The sequence below is a fragment of the Dermacentor variabilis genome, chromosome 1 (genome assembly GCF_050947875.1).
Source record: "Dermacentor variabilis isolate Ectoservices chromosome 1, ASM5094787v1, whole genome shotgun sequence".
NCBI lineage: Eukaryota > Metazoa > Arthropoda > Arachnida > Ixodida > Ixodidae > Dermacentor > Dermacentor variabilis.
The window spans coordinates 176459966-176479500 of record NC_134568.1 but is presented as its reverse complement, the minus strand read 5'-3'; the positions used below and the strand labels follow the sequence as shown (position 1 = coordinate 176479500).

Genomic DNA, 19535 nt, shown 5'->3' with positions numbered 1-19535 from the left:
ACGGAGAACAGTGCGTGGTCTTCGAACATCACCGCAACAACGCCACCCCTTCAAATGCCTGGCTCTCTACCAAGGTCGCAGAGAGATCGACATTGCGGAGGACTTCTGTTCCAAGGTTGCTGGATTACCGCCATCGTTCGCTACACGCGATCCCCGTGATGTTCCAATCTCGCGGGATTCTCGTATGGACAATCTGTTTTCCATCGAGGAGTTGCAGGCGGCGTTGGCAGCGTGCAAACGCTCCTCATCGCCTGGGCCTGACGGGGTGACGTACGCAGCTCTTGGAAACCTCGGTGAAACAACCCGGCATGTACTTCTAGACGTGTACAATAATTCATGGCGTGAAGGAATAGTTCCTGCTGCTTGGAAGTCCAGCCGCCTTGTGCCTCAGCTCAAACCAGGTAAATCACCCCTAGACGTGGCGTCTTGTCGTCCCATTGCTCTGGCCAGTTGTCTAGGAAAGGTGATGGAGAGGATGGCGCTGACGCGTCTAGAGTGGTATCTAGAACACTACAAGTTATACCCTGACGCTATGACAGGCTTTCGACGCGGACGCTCTTCTGTAGACAACGTCATAGATCTTGTCTCGTCTGTTCAGCACGAAAAAGCCTCAGGAGGCTGTCAGCGGCGATGTTCCTGGATGTTAAAGGCGCTTATGACAATGTAACCCATCAAGCAATCCTGGACGTCTTGGGCGATGTCGGCCTAGGCGGCCTTGTTTTTCGGTGGATATCCAGCTTCTTGAAGGACAGGTCATTCTTTGTGCAAACAGAGGATGGTGCGTCATCACAACACAACACCTGCCGTGGCGTACCACAAGGCGGAGTCTTGAGCCCCACTCTATTTAACCTCGTGCTCATCGACCTGGTTCATACCCTTCCGCAATCCGTCCATGCGTCGATCTATGCAGACGATATATGCATTTGATCATCAGGAGCGACACGTCCCCATTGTTAGGGTTGGCGTCGGACACCACGGGCGATACGTCATCCCCCTACCCTCTACTTGGTCGGAGCCCACGGGCGACAGGTCATTCACCCTACCTACTACTAGGCCGGAGCCCACGGGCGACAGGTCGTTCCCCCTACCCTCTACTTGGTCGGAGCCCACGGGCGACAGGTCATTCACCCTACCTTCTACTAGGCCGGAGCCCACGGGTGACAGGTCGTTCCCCCTACCTTCTACTAGGCTGGAGCCCACGGGTGACAGGTCATTCACCCGACCTTCTCCCGGATTCGTCGAAAAGAGGATCGACTTCTCCTACCCGTGCTCGGTAATGCAGGAGGAGGGGCCCTCTCTCTGTGCCTGTCACGTGTCATCGACGGAAGCAAGATCCCGCCCACACTTGTAGAGAGCCTATTTAAGGGGCTCCGAAATGTACTTTTGAGATACTTCATACTTCATACTTCATGCTCTTCTTATTTTCTTTCAACTACCTTTGAATAAACAGTGCAAGTTTCGCACTAGCAAATCGTCTCGCCCCTGCTTGGTCGCCATGATCTACCGGATGCCTGCAGCCCGCCGACAACGCCACGCTACCCAATAAGTAATGTCGGTCGAGCTTCGATAGGCAGGCGCCGCTACTTCTCGGCAGCAGTACGGTACGCTACCCTGGAGTACGCAACAAACTGGTTGCGAGCGGTGGGATCGCCTCCAAACGCAACACCATGTGCGCGCCAGACTTCAAAAAGCGGCCACACTAACATCAGGTTATCTTCGAGCGCGAGGTCTGGAGGTGTCCTCCGAGAAGTGCTCTATAGTCGCTTTCACGCGCAAAGCAATGAAACCGTACGTGATCAGAATTCTTGGACACCCAGTTTCCTACGAGAGGACGCACCGCTGTCTAGGAGTGATAATAGATCGAGACCTTTCCTGGAGTCCTCATATCTCCTGCCTAAAAAGGAAATTAGTCATGATAACCCACGTGCTCAGATTTCTTGCGGGAAAGTCATGGGGTGTGTCTGTGACGGCGATGCTCCAACTTTATAACGCACTGTTCCTCGGTCTCCTGCGCTATAGCTTACCTGTACTGGGTGGGACCGGTAAGACCAACCTCCGTGCCCTCCAGTCTGTAGAAGCTAAAGCTCTGCGAATTTGCCTTGGTCTTCCCAGATGTGCATCCACGGCAGCAACAATAGCCATCGCGCATGACCACCCTCAATACGTATCTTCAAGTCGACACTTTAAGGATGCATATCAGGCACTTCGCCCGACTTCCATCGCATCATCTCGCCTCCCTTCCTGCCGCTCGACCTCATTCAGCGTTTAGCAAAATTATTGCCGCCAACCATGGAACTTTACCGTCAAACTTCACGCCTGCAGCACGACCATCTCTACCGCTGTGGTGCCTCCATCCACTCCAGGCTCTTGTTATTCCCGGTATCAAAAAGAAAACGGAGATGTCAACTTTCGCCCTCAAACAAACGGTGCTTTCAGTGCTACATGACAAGCACAGAGGACGCATCCACGTTTCCACGGACGGTTCTGTCTCCTCTAAAAGTTCAGCTGGAGCAGTGGTGATTCCCGCAGAGTCTGCCACCTTCAATTTCAAGACATCTCACATTACATCATCGACGGCTGCAGAACTCGCAGCTATCCGTGCTGCTTTTGAGTTTATTGTTCACAAAGCATCACATTCGTGGTCCATCTTATGTGACTCAAAGGCAGCTCTCCAGTGTCTGATGTCCCTTTTCAACCACCGACCAAATGTGCAACTAGTCGCAGACATCCGACTACTCCACCATCACGCAATCAACAAGGGACACAACATCGTCTACCAGTGGATAACGGGTCACTGCGGAATTTCGGGAAATGACAGTGCGGATGACGCTGCCCGGTCGGCCCATGATGGTGCCCAGATTATACCCATACCGCTGTCAAGAACAGATGCAGCCACAAGTCTTCGCTCCCTCGCCCACGAGCTTACGCAGAATCTGTGGAACACCAGTGAATTCACCAACGCACGTCTCCACAGATTGGATCCACGTCTGCAACTCCGCCTACCACCAGGGTTGCCACGAGCGGAAGCAACACTTCTGTACCCTCTGTGGCTCGGCGTGGCATTCACGAACTCCTATTCATTCCGCATCGGAATGGCCGACAGCCCTACTTGTGACACCTGCGGCTGCGAGGAGACGATTGAGCACCTCCTTTTTGACTGTCCCCGTTACAAAGTGCCAAGAAAAGTGCTCGTGACCGCGCTTGAAAAACTGGACAATCGCCCCTTTACAAAGGAAAAAGCTCTAGGACACTGGTCCAGACGGGCTTCGGCACTCAAAGCCTTAATGGCTTTGCTGAAGTTTTTAAGGAGATGCGAATTGTGCGACCGCCTTTGAATGTTGTAGCGCGTAGTATCGCGTTACTGTGTGAATTCTCTAGTTTCCATTTCTTTTCCTCTTCTTCTTTCTCCTTTTATTCCCTTTGCCCCTTTCCCCAGCACAGGGTAGCCAGCCGGTACTTACACTGGCTAACCTCCCTGTCTTTCCTCCCCTTTGTCTTCTCCTCCTTGAGATCGAATGTTTACAAGTTTAACGGCCGATAAAGCGACTATCCTTAGTTCGTATTGCTGTCTAATAATTTGTTATCACAATCATTGCTTCGCCTTTCGTGCGAAGCTGTAGCTTTTTCTTGATAGCCTTCTCCCACTGCGGGTGAGACTATCAGCCGTGGGGGCGGAGTGCATGCGAAAGCCCGGTTGGCTTCGTTTCGTACCGCCGATGTGAAGGTATTTCGCGAAGAAAGTATGTCCGGGGGGGGGGGGGGGGGGGGTGTCCTCTCCTTGTTCTTTTTGCGACTTTTGGGTCTTGCTCCGTGAGGGGGAGCCGGGCAGAGAGCGCTGTCGGAGACGTCGATCCAAGAAAACGTGCGGTGCGGGCGACTGGAGCCTTTGCAGGGGGGTGGTCGCGCCGGCGGAAGTGGTCCTAATGGCGCCTCGGGCATCAGTCATGGTTAGTTCTGTTCTCTGCGTGGAGCTTTCGAGACTATGTCTGGTCGCTTAAACTCTCGCCCCTGTTGGATCGCGTCGGCTTGCCCGATTGGTCTAAGTTGGCGATTGTCGGAGACGTTTGCATCTCCCACGAGTTCACATGTCTCTTGGGTGCTGGAAAAACCAATCTTAGAAGGGGTCTGTCTTTTTCGGGGGTGAGCAAGGATACAGCAGCCCTCGGCTCAACTTCACCACAGGAGGCTGCAGGCCAGTCAAGCAGACCACCGGCGACCGGTATGACAGCGTTTTATATGTTGTATGTTTGACAAGTGTATAGTGTAACCTTAAATTAATATCAAGTTTAATAAACCCTGTTTGTCAAGTGCTGCTCCTATAGTCGTCGTCGTACCTGCCGATCTGCGCTTGCCGCTGCCGGAGATCATCCGCCTTTATCGTCGTCTCCCTGTTGAGCTGATAAGGCTGAATGCAAACAGCTGCGTCAGTTCGCTATAATATCGTCGATACGGCAAGAAACTGTATCTTTCGTCGCCGCCTCTCAATTAATTTTATTTCTTATTTAAATTTGCTTTTTTCGATTGCCCGATAATTCTGAAAATTTTGCGACCCCTTCCGTGCAAGAAAAATAGATCGGCGACTGTACTCATCTGCATAAAAGGTCAAGTTTCTATAAAACGAAATTTTGATATAACGAAGGAAATTACCGATCTTACCGACTTCGTTATATCGAGGTTTAACTTAACATCCTGCAGAACGCCTTCTTCATTTTCTTGACCTTCCATCTTGTATGCATCGCCCTCGCAGTGAGCTCCTTAAGGAAATAAACTGAAAGTTTCAGTAACAGACGCCTTGAAAGTGTCACGCAAAACAACAGCTGCGTTTTTCCCTCTGAGACGAAACTCCCAGAGCACGCACAACGTCTGGAGGCCAACGACGTTACATCTTGGGAATGGACGATGTGACAGTGCAACGTTCATTCATTTCAGCCTGTCTCACAAATTGGGCCACCATTCTTCCTTCTAAGCAAATTAATTTCTTAGCCCCACTACCTGTCGCACCGCCTTACGCATCACGGGCATGCAGGCGCTGCATCCATGCGATGGAACGGCGCCGCCGCATCGCAGGACGGCAGTGTGTGTATGCGGGTGCAGAAGGGCACGCGGCTATGGGCACACGATGTAGTCTAATGCTGCAGCACAACGATTATTGCCCCGTTATTGCGACCATTGAAAGGAAACGCAATCGTGAAGACTCAAAACAGGCGTGTGTGATTTCTGGCTTGGATGCTAGAGAGGAGCAATAATATACATCTGAGAGTCTTATAACGGCCTTCGTGTCCTCCGCAACCTTCTGCATGCGGAAGAGAGCAGTTTGTTTTATTAGGGTCATTCCATCTCTAGCATCCTATGGTCGACCAAACTTCTGCTCTCTTGAAAGAAAAAAGATATTGTGGCTGTTTACCTGGACCTAAAAAAATATTATTTCAAAATCTTTTGCGACAGAAATTCCAACAGCGATTGGAGCGTTGCGTATATGACCGTGTTTCACGTAGACTAAGCAGTGCACTTCCCGATGAACGTGATTTTCTCAATTTGGTCGTCTAGTTAGTTCGAGTGATGCTGCTGTTTCAGTTGCACGGTTCCTCACTTCAACGTGCATATACTTTGTTTGTCTGTTTTATAATCGTTTGTGTCTTACCCTGTTCAGCGATGGTGTTCAGCGATGGTGGCAAGATCCAAATAACAACAGTTTTCATTGGCGCCAGAAGACCATGTTCAAGAAGAAAAAAAAAAAGGCACTGGACGTGAAAGCACGTTTCACTTAAGCAGAAGACACATGGTGGGACCGATTCTAAAAGGGTTGAGAGACCATCTTTTCTGTGATGTTCAAAGTGACTTGTCAGATCAAATGCACTGTTCTGAATGTATCGTCGCTCTTTAATATCACTCGAACATAATCGTTTATAGTCATGCACCAACAACCGCACAGTAAGTTTTTCTTGTTTCCTCCACCGCCGGGTTCTTCTTTCTTGCTGTTTTAGTTTGTTATTTTCGTTGTCGTCGTCGGCTCTTATTAAGCCGCTGCCCTGTCCCCATATTTCGGTATTCTGTGAATCAAGATCGTGGATGTGAATAATTCGAACTGAGTTTACAGTGCGAGTATACCGTGTGTCCCAGCTTACGATAGCCAAGCTGTTCAAAGAAAAATTGTAAGTAATAAACACGGTGCAAGATGCAGTTACGATACCTATTGTATTCAATTGTCATTGGTGTGACAACCGAATGCCGCAGGTCTTAAACTCTTATCTTGCACCGTGTTCTTCAGATCTTTTTTTTTTTTTTTGAACAGCGTGGTCAAGGTTAGCTGGGACACCGTATATAGTCAACAATAAAAGCGGGTGCACATGGGTAATAAATGCGGCTGGACAAAGGCCTGGGCGCAGTCCGCCGCTCCGATCGGGCACTTGGGAGGTCGGTCCGTTGTCTCCCAAGTTTCAGGCCGCACTGTCCACTCAACCGCGCACCCTGGTGCCCCTATGCCGGGTACCATGTGTCCCCATAACTCACACCGGCGGTGGGCGCCACTCGAACCATCGCCGCTCCCTTTTTTTCTTAACCGCGTCTCGCCACTATCTTCCCACAGCAGGCTTTGCAGGCGTTCTCAGGAAGTGACTCGGGTGCGAGCCAACAGCACAACATCATACAAGGAAACAAATCCACAAGAACAGAGCGCGCAGTCCAATTTAATAAAAAGAATACATACGTGAGCTGGCCAAGGTGAACCCTCACAATGACCTTACACCCATCCAACAAGTTTTCAGCAGCTCCCAAAAATCGGGACACATTTACTACGCAAGTCGTTCGCATCTCGTACCATCTCATATCATATTATCAGCCTGATATATTCGTGAACGATGGCCCCTCCCCTGTGTAATGTACTGTAAGGTACCCTGAGGGTAAAATAAATAAATATGTACACACGTTCTACGCATGTTGTATCGAACACAACATTGTTCCACATGTCTTCTATTTCGCGCAGAGATTAGCATACGTTGACACATTCGAAGACGCATTCCACGTTTATGTCCCTGCTGCCTTTTCTACCATTTCCAGCATTGAGTTATCGAACATTTATTGTGCCATTGTCGTCGATTTCAGTCGGAAAGCAAACACTACTTGTCGCATCGCGACGAATGGACGATCGGCCGCTGTCCGTGCAGGCGCCCCTCGAAGACCACCCCCATCGCTCGTCGGCTCACGAGGCTATGAAGGCACTATTGTTTTTCTCGAGGACGATTGGCCTGTGCGAACGTCTTTGACTTGGCGAAGCCCTCCGCGCGCGAGCGCGAACTCACCCCATATTTCCTTCCCCTCACTTTTCTCTCTCTCTCTCATCTTTGTATTCCCCCTTTCCCGTCCCCCATTGTAGGGTAGCCAACCAGACTCATTTCTGGTTAACATCATTGACTTTTCTCTTCCTTTCCTTTGCCAACAGTAAGTTGAAACTGAGTGCACAACATGAAAAATTTTCCCGCGACATTTTGTGGAAACGCCCCGAAGAACGAAAGACAGAAATATTACTCAAATACACGCAAACAGCGTGAAAAAGGAGGAATGTATACAATTAGAATTAAATATAGCATTATTGTTGGGATGAACTGACGGAACGAACCGAGTAAACGGAGCTATCAGCCCAAGGGGCTGCATGCGCACAGAAGGAAAAATTCAGGCAGATACCAACCAGCACTGCTGTGTCTCAATCCGTTGTTTCGTTTGTTTATTTTTTTTTCATTCGAAACGAAATATATTTCCATAAAGCTTGCTCACTCCGCGTTCCGACCCAGTGCAATGTGAGAAGCGCTATCCGACGTATTTTTACGCAGAACGACGCACTAGCTGCGTATTTTGCGCCTCATTGTGAGCCACAAACCATTCTTTTTTATTTCGTGCTTTTTTTTTTCAGAACTTTTCATCTTACTTGCAATGCATTTCTAAAACCTACCGCGTACGCTTACAAGCATGCGTCGGTATCATGACGCTCACAGGGAAGAATGACCTGTTATATATATATATATGGAAGGAAAGGGGAAGAAAAGAAAGGAAATTAAAATATGTCGTATTATTTATCTTACGTTGTTATCAAAAACCAACAAAAAATGTAATACTTCATTCTGTAGTGCATCCATCGCGCGGAAAGCAAATTTCTTACAATGCGATGCAGGTACGTCACAGTGGGAGGTATCGAAAACATTTTCCTCTAATTTTTCTCGTAGCTCGGAATTTGAACAGCGCCGGAGGAATGGAAAAAAAAACAAAGAAAAGAAACGATGAAAATATTTTCAACAAATTCAGGCAATTAATTGTAAAACAGCGATTTTTTTTATCTTTACTTATCTAGTTAAACAACACCGTAACAACACAGAGGCAAAAAAGTTGCCAAGAAACGTGTTTTCAATCAATCAATCAATTAATCAAACCTTCTACACTTTCGGGACATAGGGTGACCAATTGATATGTGTTATATACTTAAATGCAGTCGTGTTAGTATTAAGGGCGTGATGGCTGCCGGGAAATCTTTGTTTTTTTCTCTCCCTCTGCTCAACATGTCAGTGTCTATTTGCTGAATGCAAAAGTATGGCTATACGGTAATAACCGAAGTAAGCAGCGCAACAAGCTCGTGCATGCGTAGCACTTTGGAAGTCGCGGCGGGGCGAGTCCGTCATCGCGTACTGGCACCCAGCGAAGAGCGATTGAAAATGGATGCGGTGCCATCTGACTGTTGCGCCATCGGTGGCAGCGCATATTGTTATACACCCGGGTGCCACATATTCCCAGCTTGAGTCGGAGTTTGGCGAAATACGCGGCGGCGGCACGTGCGTGTCTGTAGCGGTAGCGATGACGAAACCCACGGTGCCAACGCGTGAAATTGAGAGGAACGAGAGGAAGGGATGACGGGACGCTGCTGCGGAGCGCGCGGCAGCAGCAGCCGCCAGTGAGATGCACAACTAACAGGCCGCATCACGCCCCGAGGGTGACACGCTTGCATAACCCGCACTGTTCCGCCAGGTTGCCCATTTGAATTCGGGACCTTCTGCTAGTCTCGGCGGCGCACGCTACTCCGGAAACGCGCGCTTATAATGCGCCACACTGTTGGGCACTTGCAGGAGCGTGTTCTTTTGTTTTTGTTTATTCGACCAACCACATACCGCATACTCGAACGCCGGTACGTTGCGGCAGTTGTTCGCGAAGCGCACAGTCCCTTAACTCGCGCAACATTTGACGAGCACGCTCGCAGTTTGCTCTGTTACGCGTCTAGGTGGAAACGACGATGGAGTCGTGGGAAGCGGACCCTCGCAACGGTGGGGGAAAGCAAAGTCGCGTGAATACATTTGCAACAACTCTGCACGGCGCATGCGATTCGATAGCGTTCTTTGTTTTGCTTTCTTCGTGCGGATGCGTGCAGCGCGGACGCAGCAAACGCTTCTCTGGCTCGAAAAGTCTATGACTGTAACAGCTGCAGCAGCCGTATGCGACGTGACGAATTATGCCGGCATCCGACCACAGCCAACGGCTGGGTTTGTTTTCCATCGCAGTATGTGCGCTCGATGCGGTTTCCACGGGGTCTGCTTCGCGACCCGTGGAATGCGCCAGCGAGCCCTGTGCGATTTATGCGCTCTTTAGTCTGCATGCGTTCTCGTGTGCACCAAGAGGACTTGCGCGCTATGCAGCGCCCTAGCTGCTCGCCTCTGCGGCGCTTCATTCTAACACTTCATCGTTTATTTTCCGCAATGGAAAAAAGAAGCAACATCCGTCAGGTTACTCCACTCACTGGTGGTCAGCGTGGCTAGGAATTAGCTGATCATCATGCCGCCACCTGGAACGAGAAACTGCGTATTCAACTGGTCAATAAGAGTACTCCATCCAGCTACTATAGTAGACTCCTAGGCGCTTCGAACGGATTTTCTATATTAGTTTACTTGCCGCGCATTAGTTTTTCAACGATGGTTTTATTAAATGCTAACGACAGGCATTCGCCATGACGTACCGGTATTTTGTCCATAGAAAGTTTTAACGGCTTGTGTGTGTGTGTGTGTGTGTGTGTGTGTGTGTGTGTGTGTGTGTGTGTGTGTGTGCGTGTGCGTGTGCGTGTGTGTGTGTGTGTGTGTGTGTGTGTGTGTGTGTGTGTGTTACTCTTTATAGCTGTTCACTTAATATACCACCCGCCGCGGTGGCTTAGCGGCTATGAAGTTGCGCTGCTTGGCACAAGGTCGCCTGATCAAATCCCGGCCGCGGCAGCCGCATTTCGATGAAGGCTAAATGCAAGAACGCCCGTGTCCCGTGCATTGGGAGCTCGTTAGAGGTCCCCTGGTCGTCAAAATTAATCCGTATTCTACCACTACGGCGTGCCGCACAATCACATCGTGGTTTTAGCATGTAAAACCCCATTCAATTCAGTTCACTTAACATCTCATTCCGTGGATTCATAGTCACTCATGACACAGGATATGCATTATACTTTACCTTTAGGCGACAGAGTCTGGAGAGGCAGGATATCTTACAGTATGTAGATACGCCCCATTATGTGAAAGGATGTAGCTCTTTTTTTTTTTTGCTTTTTATTAATCTAAACTCCACGCGCTATGTGTCAAATGCAGGCAGCACTGAAATATACCAATGTTGGCACGCATGTACCGTAGAAGCGGCGTCGATGCACCCTGTCGGACTTGCTGTCGCTCCCGGCAGCTGACTGCGGCAGCAGCTTCGACCGCGCTATCGCAACACGAAACAGAAGATGACCCAGGCTCAGGTTGCTTCAATCACGCGCTCGACCTGCCTGTGGGACGCTCAGGGGTATGATTTTGTTTCCTAATGTCAAAACGAGTTTCCCGCCTTAGAATGATATTTTAGATTGCTCGGTCGTTAGCAGCGCCTCTGACGCGTGTAGCAGCACCTCTGACGCGTGATCAAAGAAAGAAAGTTAAGTTCGTTTCGTAGGTTGAACTTCAGGCACATCACCCGTGGAAGTACTGAGCACATGCTTGATACACGTCGTAAAGCGACACCATATCCATATACTAATGGCGACAGGACTTCGAAATTTCTGCACTATCTGCCTGTGTCTTCTTAAACAGTAGCAGCACCTTGTTAAGACTTGTTAAATCGTTTTTCAATAAAATATTTATAAGGCATTCGAAAAAATAAAAGAAATGAGCTCGACCGGCCTAATTCACGAGAATTTTATCGCTCTATATGGACCTGTTATGCACCAAGATATTAAAGCGGCGTAAAATATTTATCGCGGCCATAGTTCGAGGGCGAAAGCCAAGATGTTTAGCCTTCATGCTGCTGCACGATAGCCGATGTTTTTACTTCGGAGAGAGTTCGGAAAATTTATACCCATGTCACACTGGGCGTTTTAATGTCATTCGAACCGAATGGCATTAGCATCGAATGACATTATTCGGCTGCTACACAGCGATATTAAATGTCATTAGCACCGAATGACTTCCGCAATCGAATAAGTTCGAGAAACTCATTCGGCTTCGCACTCGGAGCGAATGTGTACTCTCAACCCCAGAAACAAAGCAAAACAGGACACGGTATTTGCACATTGAAAACCGTACTCGTATAGAAATAATAACGTTTGCGTGTTTTAATGGACTTGTTACTTTAAAGAGACAAAATCTGTGCGGCAGGCTGTCGCAAAATGTTGTTACTCTCCAGCTCAGCAGCGTCTGGCCGCCGCCACTCTGCTCATCGGCCATAGAACGTCTAATCGCTTCCTTTGATTATTACGCCTTCCTCATAACGCAAAAGTACGCAGCAACTAATCACTTCACCCCCTGCAACTTAGCGTCGTCGTCCAGCGTCGCCATGTCAGCCATTTTGTTTGTTTTGAATTTATCGGCTACTCAGGTGGCTAAGCCTTGTTTTGGCTTATAGTGGCCACATATTCTGAAGTAGAACTTTTTTATAGGCATTAGTAAAATATATTTTTTTTCCTTGAAGTGATGTCCCAAAAATATATTTAAATATATGGATTGCTTATGCAAGCACTTTATACCTACCTTGTTCTACTTTAGTTGCCACGTTTTCTTTTTTTCGGAATGATCGCCATTGATATCACCACCGAATTCCATTATTTTTTCGAGTGTAGCACCTCCGCGGGCGAATGACATTGGTTGCACCGAATGCCATTCGAATGACATTAAAACTCCCAGTGTGACAGGGGTATAAGTATTTACTCTCAGTGTCCGTTGAATTTTAAATTATTTGTGCACGAGCAGTGACCACGTTTCATATGTCCTATACGTAGTACAACCAATCTTCGACGCAGAGCCTAATTCCATGGACAAGGTGGCGCCTCGCGAACTTTCCCGCAACACGAAACGCCTTTATTCCTACCGATTGCGCACTGCTGGGGGGTTTTGTGACCTCCATCAGCGCCTGCGTGGAGTTCGAACCCTTTTGACCATCGGAGAGGGTTCGGCAGGGAAGGCGAGATGATGTGAAAACAAACAACATATTTTTAATACATCATTACGGGTGGGCGATGCGTTCCAAGAGAAAAAAGAAACAAACGTTCAGCGTGCGTGCACCGGCACGCAAGGGCAGAGAAGACCTAACTACACGTGGCGGCTCGCTGGCCTTCTTGTACCCTCCACCATCCGGGCGACCTCATCTTTTGATGCTCCCTGGTAGAGGGCCTTGTCAATCCACACAGAGGAATACGGAAAGAAACCACTCCCTGGCGGGGGTGAACGTACGTAGGTCAAAGGAGAGTAGGCTTTGCACATTCCGCACATAATCCCGTCGCACATACCCGACGGACAAGCCTTTTCATGTTGGCGAGCTTGACGATAAGGCACGCCGTCGTCAACAGGCGCTTGGTATCTGTTCCATTCATTGCCGCACAAAGTGGACCGTAACACTGCGTATTTAGAAAAGCAACCGCATATGAGACAATATTTTCATACATACTTGTGGAGGCAGTTTTTTTTGCCGACTAAATGTGATTGTCAGAAGAAGACGCGGCTGAACTTTAACCAGTGTTCGCACAGCGTATGGAATTCCGGAGCCACAGCTGTCGCACAAACATTCTAAGCGGATTGTCACGCGTCCGACACAGGCACTGTTTTCGTTTAGATGGAACGACGCATTTCTCTGCGTGCGTGCCGTCGTGCGGCAGTCCTAGATTTTTGTTCCTTCTTGTCTTCTTTCTGTAGCTGAAGTTATCGCACCACAAATGTAAGAAAAATTTCCACTTTCACTTCGCCGAAGAAGACTTGCCGCATGGGGAATAAATTCTGGAAATAACGAAACGAAACCAAATCAATTGTTGGTTTTTTTTCCTTTCTCTCTTTCTTTCTTTCTTTCTTTCTCTCTTTCTTTCTTTCATTCTTTCTTTAACACGTACATATGGCTCTGTTTTCCATAAGTGAAATGGAGTAGTCGCAACCATGCTGCTTCCAAGTTGTTCAGCTGGAGTTCAGTTAACTGCGCGCTATCCTACCTCGGTGCCGGTGATTGGCCCAATTTCGCTTGCTCGTTGAACTTTTGACGCGCTTTTTTTCACACCTTCTTCCAGGCTGAAATGAGAGCACCTTCGAATCCGCCGCACAGGCTTTTCCGCGTATTCAGGTTCGGGTTCCGTCCTTGTTCGCTGGCGCTAAATATGCTTGCAATGTCGGGACAGGCAGTGCCGCAGCCCAGCGGTCGGGCGCAAGCCGAGCGTTCACATTTCCCCTCTGCTCGCGAAGCCGTCAGGAGGCGGCGAAGCGCGCGCCCTTGAACAGCAAGCGGGCTCGAGGTTCAGCTGCGCGCGACGTGATGCACTTGTGTTTGCGAGACGCAGCTGCGCCGGAGCCCTTACGTCAGCGCGGGGCGCGAGCAGCGGCGCGCAGCCTCGCCGAGCCCCATGCCGACAGGAGGCCGCGCGTGCTCTGAGAACGCCGCCGCCAGTGGCACAACGGCGAGCGCCTGTCCCGCGCTGGTTACCCCGCCCTAACGTTTGCGGCACATACCGAAGGGCTGCGACTGCCGCCACCACGCTGTCGTCCGAGCGCGTCGTCGCTTCCGTGAGTACACACAAACTGTTGGGTGCAGCCCCCACTAAAAGCACGCAGCGGCGTGTATTGCTCAAGCCCGAACGTCTCTGTAGGCGCGTCAACCTCATTCTCGCTGGTTAGCTCATGCCTTGGTCTGGGCACCGTGCTGTCTGACGACGCGATTGTATAGAACAGTACACACGTTCAGCCTGTAGATGCGATGACAGAAACAGAATACGTTGACTCGAATGGCGCTCTAAGTAGGCGCGAGCAGTTGTATGCCTGTCCGCGGCACGGTGTGCTATAACCGACTCACCCGTTTCACGCGATCACTGTCTTTCTTTCTCTAATACTCTAGTTACACAGGCAGCTTAACCGCGGTTAAACTTAACCGTGGTTAACTCGCTCAGCCGTGGTTAACGCGAACCGTAGTCCGCTAGAATTACACGGGCTATCCCGACCACGGTAAATGGTCTGATGACGCGTCATGTGATAGGCGTATAGGCTTCATTTTGAATCATTTTTCTTCGACATTTGAATAAAATGGCATAAAGATGTTATTTTTCAGCAAAACAATTCTCATATTTGAGAGTTTTAACGTGTAAGACTGCGTTTTGCACGTGTAGGTTATTTACGATACTCCTGCTCTCAGTCGTGAGAATGCCTGTTGGGAATACAACTATATATAGAAAATCAGAATTAAGGGTCACAAATGGGTAAAAATAAAATAAAATGAAGTCCACTGAACAAAAAGGTAAAAAAGATTCTGAATGAACAAATGAATGTTTCAACTAACAAACATTGGTTACATAATTAAAGGGAGTACAACTTTACGCGAATGCACCTTGGAACTATACGCTTGCATTTACAAAAAAAGAAGAAAAAAGGAAGAAAAGGCAGTGCTTTCAGGTGTTAACGTATGTACACTGCAATTTCACATTGCACAAATTATCACAAGAAAATACATGTTAAAAATACTGAAGTTATAAGTTTAAAAGCAGCGCCATGAAACTGAACAAGGAAGTGAGACGCATACAAACACACAGCGTTTGTGTGTGTCTCACTTGTCCAGTTGGATTGCGCTGTTCTTAAATTTTGACATTTGTGCGTAGCCGTCATCTCTATCTAGAGGTGCGCGTTTCGACTACTTGAGCGCAGAGCGGCAGATTATCTTCCCAAATGCGTATCAGTGCCTCAGTTGTCGCGTCAAGCCAAATGATACGCTTTTTGGAAGATATCTGGGAAGCGCCAGCGCTGCACTCGGGAGAAGTACCGTCCGCCATTTTGCCCGTTTCCGAAACGTCGGTTACACTAAGCCGAGGTTGCCAAGCTCGGTTGGCGGTCAACCACGGTTAGTGGCTTAACCGCAGTTTCGGCTGCCGTGTAACAGCGCTATAAATCGCTCTCGGTTTACGTCAACTCCCGGATATTAAACGACTGCGTGTGTACATCGCCCCGTCGCAGGTGGCTTTGATGCCCTTCAGCAAGCTTGCGCTCGGTTTGTAAGCGAAGATAGAAACCGATGGCAAGCTCCAGGAATACAGTGTTTCCAACAGAGGATATGATTACGTGTCGACGAAGCATATGGTGACGCTGCAGCAAATTTCACTTTGCTGTCGTGTCGTCACGAAGCATGATTAATTATTGAAGTGGCGAACTTCGCAAATATTATGTTCGTGAGAAAATTTCGTAATTGAAAGGCCGAATTTGCTAATGTGTTTGCTGTCACCATTGACTTTATAGTTTCTGTTGTTACGAACCGCTTTAGCGCATGAAGTGCTTTGTGAACAAGTGTGAATTTGAGCTTTCCAGTGAACCCTCGGTTGTGTGCGTGCTCGCATATTAACTCCTCTATCTCTTGTTTTCCTCATCTGTTCCTTTCTTGTCCCATTTTCCCTCGCCAAATGTTGCGTGTACAGCCAACTGAGCTCGGTTTAACGTCCCTACTTTTTTTCTTGTAGTCTCGCGCGCGCGTAAGTTCACGGGAGTCAACAGAGTGCAGGACTAAATACTTTAAGCGCGACCAGACGAGGACGCTGAAAGAAGACGGGAGGCGCACGAGCGCTAACTTGCAACAATTTACTGAGAAGCTCAAAGTGGAAAATAAAGGCATGTCGCGGCCCTACATCACGCAAGCGCAGACAGCAAAAGATTGTCTTTGCGTTCACGACATGCCTTTATATACCGCTTTGCTATTCTCAATAAATTGTTGCAAGTTAGCGCTCGTGTGTCTGATGTCTGCTTTCACCGTCTTCGTCTGCTTCGACTTAATGTTTCAAATCATGTCTTACCAACGCACCCAAGCAGTCGCATTAGAGTGCATGAGTCGGAGGAGAAAAAAGCTTCAGTGTGGCAGCGTTGGCAGACTAAAAATCAGATCCATCGCTTATGTGCTATTTCCACAGTGTGCAATGCAGCCTCAAAGATTTAGCGTGCACTTCGAAGGCAACAGCAGGCAAACAGAGTTGCCACTGGCCGCTCATCTTCTGTCTTGCGGAATGGAAGTAACTGATGAGGCAGAACTAGAAAAACGGGAACGGAGACACGCCTGCTCCTTTTTCTTCTTTTTGATGGCGCTATACAAGTAAGACGATTTACTGACATGATTTAGTATTGATGAAAATGAGAACGGTCATAGCACTGTGATCCGTGTACATGTCGTTGCATTAAGTTATGTGTGCTGATAAAGTGACGCAATGTAGCGGCATTTCACCCACGTATTCGTATAGGAGATAAGATGCCTTTTTTCCCCTTTCATCTGCGATCCGCCTGCAACTAACAAAATCATTGTCCTCGCAAGAGCGTCAATATAAGAAAAGAACGCCATATTTAAAGTTACAGTTTTGTGAAGAAAATGCACTTAACACAAAGAAATGCGCCTGTTATTGTTTGTTGAAATCGTACTTAAGTGACCCTAAGTATTTTGTCATTATGTGTGTACATAGCGGTGAAAAGGTCAGCTAGGAGACAGAAAGCCGACGCTTCTGCTTCGCGTGATCTGCACAATAACTCGTGGCTCTCGAGAGAACTCTAGCACGAACTAGCTGGCTCTCCTACATAAACCTGACGGAGGCGTTTGTCTGAGCTGGCATCTGTTTACCCGTTCAAGAAGTGCTTCTTGGCAGCCTTCGCAACGGCTGTGCTCTTGGGGCAATATTTTTTCGTGTGTGTTAGCCACGACTCTAACGCAACTTTTATATCACAACGAACTTCCTTGTTTCGAGACGCGCAATAATAACGAGAAGCTAGCCCCGGCAAATGTTATTTTCTTTCTCATAACCTAAGATTAAGAAAGCACTGGAAGGAATTACACTGAAGTGTTCTTGGTAATTTTGAAAGGTAAAGACGTAGTGTTCGCTTCTAATTGGCCATGAAAAACGTTGGGCGCTATATTCTAGATATTCTTGTAAGGTACATGGAAAACTTGCGATTCTACGTTGCCTGAACACAGCGGGGACAACTGGGAAGATTTGTTCGGCTGTCGGCACCTTAGTACACACCGCGCTTTCAATTTTCACGCCTATCATTAACTGTTTTTGTAACCCAGTAATGTAAAACATATATAACTTGCATTGCGCCACAAAATAGTTCAAGCAACCTGCTTATGATTATAAGCCATTCAACATTGCGTGTATTTAGGGAAAAAAAAAAGAAGTACATTTACACATCCAACAAACTGCGATAGGCAGCCAGGCGTGGGTGAGCTCCGTTTGCTTCTGACACAGAGCTGCAGCGAGTGACCCGGCTACAGCTGTGTGCGTCTAGCGAAGCTACACCTGCATTGCTGTGCGCAGACTTGGACCAGCGCTGTTGCAGACGCCTGACCTTCCCGCGAGACAGGAGCACAGCAGTAGCCACACCTGCAAGCGAGTACCCATTAGCGCCACAACGTGATCTCGTAGGTCGCAACTTTATTGCACGAGTATTACCAAAAGAAAACAAGCGATAAAGTCGATCGACGGCAGAATTGGGTCCGTGAACGCATTAGTTACGTTCAGCGAAGCACTATACCCAGGTGGGCGACGTCCCAATCATTTCATCCAATAGTTTTATCAAGTGAGAAAAAGAGAAGTAAGCGGCTCGCTGTAAAAGGCCAGCTTTGATGGTACTCCCGCCTCTCCGTTTCCTTCGCTAATTGCTTGTTGCGCATTCAGCGGCCATGTATACCACAGAGAACTAGCAAGCCCGTCGCCAGTGCTTCCCGCTAGAGGTAGGTAGACAGTTTGTCGCTTGTTTACTGCCTTAAAGCAGTCGAGCACCGTCGCCGGGCGCGAAAGCATGCGTGGTCTTGGTGCCGTAGCTGCGCAGGGAAGTTTTGCTAGAAGCCGTCCTTGGACGCGAGCCGTTGGGGCGCCGCTGCCAGCCTTTCGCGGTCGGCCCTGCGGGGTGCATGATCTGCGCGGCGCTCGCAGACAGATAGATGTCACACGCGGCGCCGGAGGGAGCCACTTGATAAATCCGCTTTGTTCGTCCGTCATCCACGACGTCTTCCTATTACAGCCGTCTGTATTTACTTCTGCCACAGGATACCGTTCACTGCCAAGTGAAACGAAGAAACCATTTTCGCCTGCGTACTTCTCTTTCTTTCTTTGTCTTTTTTTCGGGGGGGGGGGGTGGCTTTTACACCAAACTGTGTCGAATGAACGAGCATTATAGAGTCATGACAATATCTATTCTTTTCTAGACTATAATACTCAAGAGCGCTACATAGCTCAACAGTTTCCCATCTTCGTCTATATCTTCTTCGCTGCTGAAGTCACGGCCCATTTCTGTGTCACACCGATGTCTTGAAAGAATTTAGCTCACGTATTCTCAAACACTGCAGCGTGGAGTTTTGGCACAAGTTAACTCGTCTGTACCAAGTTGTTTATTTGTAGAAAGCGTTCCATTTTTATGTACTTTATGACCCCCTCACGAGCACCTAAAGATGCTTATGGAAACTCAACAGTACTTGCACGTTATTAAATATTGCAATTTCAGAGGACACCAAAGTGTATTTGAAAATGTGGAGCGCGCGTGCAGGATATGCTAGTCGTGTTTGCGCATCGTGCGCGGACTGCGTACACTTTCGCCTTTTGTGTGCGTGTATGTGTGAGAGGTGTCGCTTTCTTTTTTTTTTGATTGCGCTAGCAAATATATGGACACTCAGGCAGGCGCATTTTGCCGTCGCCGTGGTGTTCCGTATAAAGTCCGAGGGCGATGACACCATCCACGCGCGCCGTGTGCTGTATGTGCGAGTGAAATCGTGCGAGGGTGAGCCGACGATCGCGGCTCAATCTCGCGTGCGCTAGGGTGGAAAGCGGGGAGGAACGAATAGCGCCGTCTTCCGTCGCGCGCATGGCACCGGGGAAGGCGAGGGAAGGGGCGTTGTACTTCGGCAGCAACTGCGTGTGGCGTGGTCGCGCGGGCTTCATCTTGAAAGCAATCTACTTTGGGGGCACAGACTAGGTGGGCCGACGGCGCGTAGCTTTGTGTATGCTGTGTTCTTTCCGCTCAAATTGCGTAGAAGCGATACACAGCACGAAGGTCAGTTGGCTCGCTGCA

At 48.6% G+C, this 19535-nt stretch overlaps 1 protein-coding gene and 1 long non-coding RNA gene across 4 annotated transcripts in view; one reads left to right on the top strand and one right to left on the bottom strand.

The window, feature by feature from the left end:
- LOC142588422 (E3 ubiquitin-protein ligase MARCHF8-like) overlaps positions 1-19535 on the top strand; it is a 256600-nt gene that overhangs the window by 114660 nt on the left and 122405 nt on the right. Inside the window, exon 1 of one of the 3 annotated variants that reach the window (XM_075700133.1) lies at positions 13356-14021. The exons of the other annotated variants lie outside the window; for them this stretch is intronic. The gene's annotated coding sequence lies outside the window, so the exon portion shown is untranslated. Of the gene's footprint in view, positions 1-13355; positions 14022-19535 lie in introns of those variants that run through there. 3 annotated transcript variants of the gene reach the window in all.
- Positions 12453-19535, bottom strand: part of LOC142588441 (uncharacterized) — an 83935-nt gene continuing 76852 nt past the window's right edge. Inside the window, exon 2 of the long non-coding RNA XR_012829718.1 lies at positions 12453-12874. This is a non-coding gene — a long non-coding RNA (uncharacterized LOC142588441). The remainder of the gene's footprint in view (positions 12875-19535) is intronic.